Below are 9,334 nucleotides of genomic sequence, written 5' to 3' on the forward strand. Positions count from 1 at the left end.
ATAGCAAGACTGCAGCCTCTCTGGAGACTCCTGCAGCTGAATCTGCCGCATTATCAGCGCCCCCTCTCCACTGCTGCTGCAGCTGTCATCTGTGTCCTCTGAATCTGACTCGCCCGACGTGGAGGGCAGGCTGACCTGTTCAGCTGGGATGCTGAGCCCTGTAGTCCCACCTGGCAGTGTTGATTGCTGCTCACCAGAGCACGCAGCTCGACCATCCTGAGCACCATCGGATTCCACCGAACTGCTGCTGGAGTGCCTGGCAGAGCGCTCTTTAATAGCACCGCTGCTCACAGACGCCATTTTGCTAAACCTTTCGTCATTTAAGAGTTTTTCTTTGAAAGGCCCACTTCTTTGCAGAATCCTTTCCCTCTCTTCCGCATAAAAGTCAATAGCCTCCTCACAGGCTTCAATCTGCCGCGATATGGCCAATTTTCTAGTACGGGATTTGGCCCGCTCCGCATCATAGCGGGCAGCGTGCAGCTCCTGCTTATACTTGTAAAGCTGCCTCCCGACATGCCCATAGTCCTTCATATATTTGGCAATGCGTGATGCCACCTCCGTTACTGACTCGCCCTCCCTGCGATCAGCCCAACTTGCCTGCGTGCGTTGTTTTTCCGCATGGTCCTCCACTCTCTTCCTCTGGCTCCGAGTCATCTTGGGCTCCTCCAGGGGAGTCAGGGTGACATTGCTGCCACCCCGACCAGATGTTCTCCCCTCCTGGGGTGCAGTCCTCCCTCCCCCCAACCGAAGCCGGAGGGAGGAGGTCCGGGACTCCATGGCTGGAGCAAGCCCAGCACCTGTAACCTTTGCTGGGTAGGTGTTTCTCCCACTGGTGACCACACCCTGGATCCTGCAGAGCTCTCACACACCCAACCTTCTCCAGAGATGCACTCACTATTCTGCTGGTGGGGTCACTGTGTACATACATTACTTATCCTGTACTGATCCTGAGTTACATCCTGTATTATACTCCAGAGCTGCACTCACTATTCTGCTGGTGGAGTCACTGTGTACATACATTACTTATCCTGTACTGATCCTGAGTTACATCCTGTATTATACTCCAGGGCTGCACTCCCTATTCTGCTAGTGGAGTCACTGTGTACATACATTACTTATCCTGTACTGGTCGTGAGTTACATCCTGTATTATACTGCAGAGCTGCACTCACTATTCTGCTGGTGGAGTCACTGTGTACATACATTACTTATCCTGTACTGTACTGGTCCTGACTTACATCCTGTATTATACTCCAGAGATGCACTCACTATTCTGCTGATGGTGGAGTCACTGTGTACATACATTACTTATTCTGTACTGGTCCTGAGTTACATCCTGTATAATACTCCAGAGCTGCACTCACTATTCTGCTGGTGGAGTCACTGTGTACATACATTACTTATCCTGTACTGATCCTGAGTTATATCCTGTATTATACTGCAGAGCTGCACTCACTATTCTGCTGGTGGAGTCACTGTGTACATAAATTACTTATCCTGTACTGATCCTGAGTTATATCCTGTATTATACTGCAGAGCTGCACTCACTATTCTGCTGGTGGAGTCACTGTGTACATACATTACTTATCCTGTACTGGTCCTGAGTTACATCCTGTATTTTACTCCAGAGCTGCACTCACTATTCTGCTGGTAGAGTCACTGTGTACATACATTACTTATCCCGTCTTGATCCTGAGTTACATCCTGTATAATACTCCAGAGCTGCACTCACTATTCTGCTGGTGGAGTCACTGTGTACATACATTACTTATCCTGTACTAATAATGAGTTGCATCCTGTATTATACTCCAGAGCTGAACTCACTATGCTGCTGGTGGAGTCACTGTGTACATACATTACTTATCCTGTACTGATCCTGAGTTACATCTTGTATTATACTCCAGAGCTGCGCTCACTATTCTGCTGGTGGAGTCACTGTGTACATACATTACTTATCCTGTACTGATCCCGAGTTATATCCTGACACCCAGCTATACACCTCTTCCCGCGACATCTCTGCACCTTTACTCCAAAACATCACTGACTGTCTGTCTGCTGTCTCTAACACCATGTCCTCTCTCTACCTAAAACTAAACCTCTCTAAAACTGACCTGCTGGTATTTCCACCCTCCACTAACCGACCTCCTCCTGACATCTCCATCTCAGTGTGTGGCACCACCATAACTCCTAGACAACATGCCCGCTGCCTTGGAGTCATATTTGATTCTGATCTCTCTTTTACCCCCTACATCCAATCTCTGGCCCGAACATGTCAGCTGCACCTCAAGAACATCGCAAGAATCCGCTCTTTTCTCACTGTGGACACGCTAAAAAGGCTTACTGTTGCCCTCATCCACTCCCGGCTCGATTATTGCAACTCGTTGCTGATCGGCCTCCCCTGCACCAGACTCTACCCTCTCCAATCCATCCTGAATGCGGCAGCCAGGCTCATGTTCCTGTCCAGCCGCTACTCGGACTCCTCTGCCCTGTGCCGGTCACTGCACTGGCTGCCCGTTAAATACAGAATTCAATTTAAACTCGCCACCTTCATCCACAAAGCCCTCCACAGTGCAGCGCCCCCCTATATCGCCTCCCTCATCTCAATCCATCAGCCAGCCCGGGCTCTCCGCTCTGCTAACGAAACTAGACTGCACGCCTCTTTAATTCGAACTTCTCATTCCCGCCTCCAAGACTTCTCCAGAGCAGCACCGGTCCTCTGGAACGCACTACCAAAGGCTACCCGAGCAATCCAGGACTCGCAGAACTTCAGGCGTGCTCTAAAAACGCACCTCTTCAGGGAGGCATACCGAATTCCCTAAACAAACCCCTCTGTACTTCGCCTGATAACATGCTCCCTGACCTACTGACTGCAATCCCTGCTAGCCATCATAAACCGCTCCTGCAGTCATACTGTTTCTGCCGTCACACGGCTAAATGTCTGACCATTGTCTATGTGTATATCACCCCTCACTCTCCACCTCGCCATACCGTGCACATCTCCAGCCCCTTTACCTTCTGTATCACCCCATTACTTGTAGTATGTAAGCTCGTTGGAGCAGGACCCTCACCCCTATTGTTTCCATCAATTGATTACTATGTAACCGTGGTTCTGTAATGTTTGTACTCTTGTCTTTCTGTATCCCCCTTCTATGTAAGCGCTGCGGAATATGTTGGCGCTATACAAATAAAGTTTATTATTATTATTATTATTATTATTATTATACTGCAGAGCTGCACTCACTATTCTGCTGGTGGAGTCACTGTGTACATACATTACTTATCCTGTACTGATCCTGAGTTATATCCTGTATTATACTGCAGAGCTGCACTCACTATTCTGCTGGTGGAGTCACTGTGTATATACATTACTTATCCTGTACTGATCCTGAGTTATATCCTGTATTATACTGCAGAGCTGCACTCCCTCTTCTGCTGGTGGAGCCACTGTGTACACACATTACTTATCCTGTACTGACCGTGAGTTACATCCTGTATTATACTCCAGAGCTGCACTCACTATTCTGCTGGTGGAGTCACTGTGTACATTACATTACTTATCCTGTACTGATCCTGAGTTACATTCTGTATTATACCCCAGAGCTGCACTCACTATTCAGCTGGTGGAGTCACTGTGTACATACATTACTTATCCTGTACTGATCCTGAGTTACATCCTCTATTATTCTCCTATGGAAATACTTGGTAACAACCATTTTCAGGAATAAAGAGTGGCCATATTGGTCATCGGCCGGCTGAAAATAACTTCTTAACAGAAGGGGAAATGCTCTGTTTCCTTCTGTTTTCTCTTCCTGTGCCTCCATCTGGAACGAATATCCATAATACAGATCTTACGTACGCGGACAATTATGACCTGAGCTCATATAATAGCCTCCTCTTATAATAATCCATCAAGGATGTACAATACATAGTCTGCCATCTTGTTTCTTTGAAAACGTCCCTGAATGGGAGACCTCATTTCGCTTAAGTGCCTTTCCTTCCATCGTCTATAACCCGCTGCAGACATCGGGATGGAAAGCCATAATTAAAAATGTTTTTCAGCCCCTTTCTGAGAAAACGTCTTTGTATCTCCGGACATCTTGCGGGACCAGCTGCTGCTTCTACCCTTCAATTTCGATAAATCATTTGCAGACGAATTAACATTTTTCATTAACAGAGCCGCTTGTCGGTAATTTGCTTGGAGAGCCGCAACTATTGAAAGAACGTCAGCACCGGAGAGAAGAGTTTATGGTACGAAAAGAGCTTCATGTGACACAGACATATCTGATAATACATTCTATCGAACAAGCCTCCGCTCAGTAATAATGCCCAATTTACGCCTCCACTCATTAACACTGCTTCTTTCATGGTCACCTCCACATTTTCTCTCTAATTCTCCCACTCAGTAACAATGCTCCCTTGAGGTAACACTCATTTCCAATGTCCTCTTTAGACCTCCACTCAGTATATATGTCTCCTCTATGCCCCTACTCAATTATAATGCCCTCTTCATGCCCCTGCTCAGTAATAATACCCACTTTATACCCTGACTCAGTAAAAATACCCCTTTTGTGCCCCCACTGAGTAACAGTGCTCTTTTTTTCATGCTGTAAAATAAAAAAAACAGGCTATACTCGCTCTATACTCACCTCAACTCCCCCCCTCTCCAAATTCTGCCATTTAGTAAAAATGCCCTCTTTATGCCTCTACTCAGTCATAATACCTATCAGGTCCCTACTCAGTAATAATTCCCCCTTCAGTCCCATACTCAGTGATGATGTCCCCTTCATGCCCCTATTCAGTAATAATACCCACTTTATGCCCCTATTCAGTAATAATACCCACTTTATGCCCTGACTCTATAAAAATGCCCCCTTGTTTCCCCCTCTCTGTACCAGTGTTTTTTTCATGCTGTATAATAAAAACAGACTATACTAACCTCAACATTTTCCTCCTAATTCCCCCACTCAATCATGATGCCCTCTTTATGCCCCCATTTGGTAAAAATGCCTTGTTAGGTCCCCACTTTGCAATAATGCCCCCGCTATGTCTTGACTCAGTAAAAATGCCCCCATGCAGTAATAGCATCCACTTTATGCCTCAACTCAGTAATAAGGCTCCATTATGCCCCCATTGACTGACAGGCTACACTCACCTCAACCTTCTCTCTACACCCGCTTCGGTCTGCACCACTCCAGTACACCTCTCTCTTCCAGGCAGCACGGTCATGTGCTTAGACAACATGGGATCAGCTGCCAGGAGGCCAGCAGAGAGCAGTAGGGTCCGAATGCATGGCAACCAGACTAGTCGGGGAGGAAAAGCAAATTTTGCAGGGCTTTTTCTTTATTCTATATTCTCCTACTGTAATTATTTTTTTCACAAACCCAACTGGTATCAGGACAGACCTGGAAACCCTATTGGGGTTGAAGATCCAAGACAATCGCCCAGTTTAACCCACCATATAATGCCTGCACTACCTAGGAGAGACGTTTGTCTCAACCCTTTTCCTTCAAAGTGGGGAGGACCTGCGTAGGATGCCCCTCCCTAGAGAAGCTGCATTGATATCAAAAAAGGGAAATTGGCCCAAGAGTCATGCTAAGGAGTGGAGGGTAATCAAACACCAAATCCTTCTGTGGCATAACAACAGTTATGGTCTATTTTCATCCTAGTCATTGAGGTCCCCTCTCTTCTCTGTACGTAAACCTATAATTTGGAGCTTTTAGGTCTGGTACAAAATTTTTGCAAGGCCTCCACCTGCCATGTGCCATTATTCTAGTGTATTTGACGGCCCCCCTCAGACAGCAGGGTCCAGGTGCAACCACCTTTTAGCAACTATTATTTCTCAGTTGCAAAGTAGTGCAGGTACTGGGTAGAAGACAAAGTATGTTGGATGCCATGGTTGTCAAAGACCTTCCATATGTAAGTGCTTCCTGCATAACTGCAGTCCTCCCTTCGGCCAGATTGTGGAAGGAACCCTCCATTTGAATGAAATATGAAAAAAACCTTGAAGCAGGAAACTGTGAAAACCAAAATTTGTGTCTGTCTCAAAATGTTTGGCCACAGCTGAAGATACACAACCAGTCCCCTAATGTGGTGCCTAGAGGGAACAACTAATCTCCCTGGATTCCACTCTCAGAAACCGTGGCAATGAGCTAATTGTCCGGAAGAAGCCGTGGCTAACTTCATATTTCCCCTGCAGTCATCGCTGCTGAAAACGAAAATGGGAGCTGCTCTTATTGAGTGGCTGTGTTCTGGGTCATAGAGGGGGGTCCTGAGTGAGGGACCACATTTTATGACATTTACAGCCCTTTTAAAGGGAAAAGGGGTCTTATTTTTCTTTGTCCATGGGTTTTGTTGGTATTGCAATGCAAGTAAATTGAGTTGAGCTACAATACCAGACTCGGGCAATGATGAAGAGCGGCGCTGCTTCTGGAGAAAAATATAGATCCCTATTTCCAAACAACCTCTCTGAAGCCTCTTCTGTAAGGTTAGGGATCTCACAAAAGTTTTCCGTACTCTATAGCATGGAATCTTATACTTTAATACAACTTAACCATCTCTATAAATAAAGGACACAGACACCAATTTTGGATAAATAAAGGCCGCGGTGTTTATTAACGGGGTTAATAACAAAGGGGATGAATTTAACCCAAAATGAACATAACATTACAATGTAAACTCTGTCATACAGACACAAGTTTACTACCAGCAAACTCTCCCCAAGTTTATCTGCCCACCCGCCTAATGCGGGTGACAATCCCCCATTAATTACACCGCGACAAATCTACGGGAGGGAGGGCGGGAAGCTGCTTTCTCTTCAGAAGATGCCAGCTCCTCTCACAGCAGCTCCATAAATAATCTCTGTACCTTCCCACCAGGGTACCACTCTGCCAATCATCCGCTCCTGCCAGGCCACCACATCTGCCTGACAACCGAGGCGATTTCCCGCCATTTTCTCACAGCCAATCCACCACTGTTGCTGGCCTCTCCATCACCGGGCAGAACACCATCAGATCCATCACCAGCTGACCCTGTAATAACCTTTTAACATATCGTTAGCCAGCAAGACCTTCCTTAGAAGGGAACATACACTACAACCATTTAAACTTAAAGTCCCCAGATTCCATGAGGCTTTCAGTCCTAAGTGTCCCTCAAGCCTTACATGGAATCTTATACTTTAATACAACTTAACCATCTCTATAAATAAAGGACACAGACACCAATTTTGGATAAATAAAGGCCGCGGTGTTTATTAACGGGGTTAATAACAAAGGGGATGAATTTAACCCAAAATGAACATAACATTACAATGTAAACTCTGTCATACAGACACAAGTTTACTACCAGCAAACTCTCCCCAAGTTTATCTGCCCACCCGCCTAATGCGGGTGACAATCCCCCACCAGGGCATGTCATTCACTAATGACATGACCCCCCCCCCAACAAACCGCAGCCTCCTCAATCATCGACTGAAAGTCCATATTGAAGATATCCAATGCTATTTCAGATAAATGCACCATATCGTTTCTGTAGAAGCCTTCTACAAAACCTTCCAAATTAATGTGTCTAAAAGAAAAACCACCCAAACTGATCATGAATTTTTGCACTGCCTGATTAACCCGCTTCCGAATTTTTTCAATGTACCTAAATTTTGGCAGAGACCACAGCAATCGCGGTACAATCTCTGAAAAAAACAACATTGTGTCAGGAAATCTGGCCTTAATGATTGACATCACCCGTTTGATGTCCCACAGGAGATCCAATGTATTGTCCTTGCCTACATCATTACCCCCTAGATGTAAAATTAGGACATCAGGACAAGGCCAACATGACTCTCTGTACATTAATTCGGGCAACAAACCACTCCACCGCATCCCTCTACAACCGCTCCAAAAGACTTCAAATTCTGACCTTTCCATTCCTAAATTTTCAGAGTAACAGCGATCAGCTGCCCTTGACCTTGCCCAGAACACAAAGGAATGTCCCACAATCCAGACAATCCTTCTCTTATTACCTGAAAAGACAAAACAGTTAGTGCACAAGTTTATCAGGGCGGATGTACAATTTAAAGCGAGATGACCCCCATCTGCCTACTCCTTTGATGTTTTCCTCATTGAAGCCACATCGGAACGCTTCCGTTGCTGCTCCAATCCGAAATGAATGTGCAGTAATTTTAAAACCCACATAACCCAACCTCTGTAGGCAGCTTTTAAGCACCATTGAAAACTGGAAGCGAGATAATGAAAGCCCATCCTTATGAATCAACAACGAACTTCTGTGGGCGAAGGTGCATAAACACTTGCAAATTACCCACTGGGCAAATATCTTTATGCATATTAGGAAACAAACGAATCCAAACACCTTTTCCCGACTTGTCAGTTTTTGTGTGCCGCAGAAATATTTTCACAAAATTACCATGGTCCGACACATCTGACCATAATAATGATGCCAAAACGGATTTAGACTTAGCCAAAAACTCACCCATTCTCAATGCTCCAAAGTATGCCAGTACAAAGGCACACTTAAACAGTTGTACCTCATATGCTGACGTACATATCTCCGGCAAAACTGTCACCAGCTTCTGCAACAGGCTAAATGTGATCGCCGACCGCTGATCAGGGGCATAGGACACTGTCCTATAGCCCTTAATCAACTGCTTAACCTGAAACAAGGAATTAATCGGAACCAAATTATGCCACTTCTGAAAAAATGCAATACCCGACAACAATTTTAAGACTGAATTATAAGCATATTGGCCTTGAAATTTGACGCAAACATAAGCAACAAACCAATTTACATCCTGAGTGCTGCCTTGAATGCCATTCCTTCCACAAAAGGACAACCAATCCTGCCAAGCTGCATTGTATTCCTGCCACGTCTTTGGAGATACAGACCGTGACAACAGCTCATAAGCTATTCCCGCTGCAGGTCCCAGAGACTCTCCGGACACTTCAAGCCCACCAAACGTGCTCCAGAGACTGCTTCCTTGAATTGCTGCATCTGCAGGCAAGACAATGAAACAGCAGCTGCATTAAAATCGCATCGACCCTCTCTTACTCTCAATAAGATATTAAAACGTAAGCACAGTCGAACCAGCATCCGGATTAAATTCATAACAAGCTCTGCTTTGGAGGACAAACAGTTAATGGCCATCAGCACCCCTTTATTCTCTGAACAAAAACAAATGCGTCTATTGCGGAGTTGAGCGCCCCATAACTGCAAAATTACAACGATAGCAAACACCTCTAATAACACCTTATTGTGAACAAGACCTCTCCTCACCCAAGACGGGTGCCATCCCTCCGCTGACCATTCCTTACCAAAAATCACACTGTACC

Source organism: Eleutherodactylus coqui, chromosome 5 (assembly GCF_035609145.1).
Source record: "Eleutherodactylus coqui strain aEleCoq1 chromosome 5, aEleCoq1.hap1, whole genome shotgun sequence".
Lineage (NCBI taxonomy): Eukaryota > Metazoa > Chordata > Amphibia > Anura > Eleutherodactylidae > Eleutherodactylus > Eleutherodactylus coqui.